This window comes from Sorex araneus, chromosome 2 (genome assembly GCF_027595985.1).
Source record: "Sorex araneus isolate mSorAra2 chromosome 2, mSorAra2.pri, whole genome shotgun sequence".
Classification (NCBI taxonomy): domain Eukaryota; kingdom Metazoa; phylum Chordata; class Mammalia; order Eulipotyphla; family Soricidae; genus Sorex; species Sorex araneus.
The window spans coordinates 126,595,052-126,596,169 of NC_073303.1; positions in this window are offsets into that span (position 1 = coordinate 126,595,052).

The window sequence follows — 1,118 nt, forward strand, 5'->3', positions numbered from 1 at the left end:
CAATCAAATGGGATTCTGTTTCTCTTGTAGCGCTTCACTAGAGCTCTGCCTAGAGTTGAAAGACATTTGGAACTCATAGACATATCCTGATTCAGCTCTCTTTGTTTATAGATGGGCTTTATAGAGCAAGTACCTTCTCACCCTCAAATTTATCAAGCTCATTTCCTAAGTAAAAGTAGCATTAGTTTTCATTCTATCTTGCAAGGTTCTTTGTGAAGCTTTGCAACTCAATGCACAACTTTCCTGTCTTACATTTCCTTAAGACTTGATGCAGCTATGCATGTTTTTAACATTGTTAGCATTGATAAATCAAAGTCGCTCTCAATGTCAATAATTTACTTGCTCTCCAACTGTTTACTCTCTTTCCTCCTTTCTTCCCTGGCCTACCCCTTCTCACCTTCCTCTCTTTTCTAATCCCTTCCTTTTCCCCTTATCAAAGGCTTAAGAAGACTCCCAAATCAAAGGCTTAAAAACATTGCACTTGCTTCATTTTGTAGCACTGTACTGTAGCACTGTCGTCCCATTGTTCATTGATTTGCTCTAATGGGCACCAGTAACGTCTCCTTGTGAGACTTGTTGTTTCTGTTTTTGGCATATAGAATACGCCACGGGGAGCTTGCCAGGCTCTGCCATGGGGGCGGGATACTCTCGGTAGCTTGCCAAGCTCTCCGAGAGGAACGGAGGAATCGAATCTGGGTCGGCCACGTGCAAGGCAAACGCCCTACACTCTGTGCTATCTCTTCATTTTGATAACCTGGATATTGGTGAGGTTGAGCATCTTTTCAGATTTACTAGTCATTTGAATTTCTCTCATAATTTCTTTCAATTTAAATATTTTGTTCCTTGCCTAGAGGTTCTTCTCATTAGTTCCTTTTAATCTTCTAGACCTGAATCCTTTATCTAATATATATGTTGCAGATATTTTTATTTCATTTTGTTGGGTATGTATTAACATTGATTATTGCTTTTCATGTGAAAGCTTTCAGAATTTTTTTATTCAGTGGAACATTCAGTGCTGAGAATCAAACTCAGGCCTTCACACAAACTTAGGGCTTCACACATAGAGGCACCCACGTCATGTTTCTGTCTTCAGGTATTTCTTTACTGATTTTTCTTTT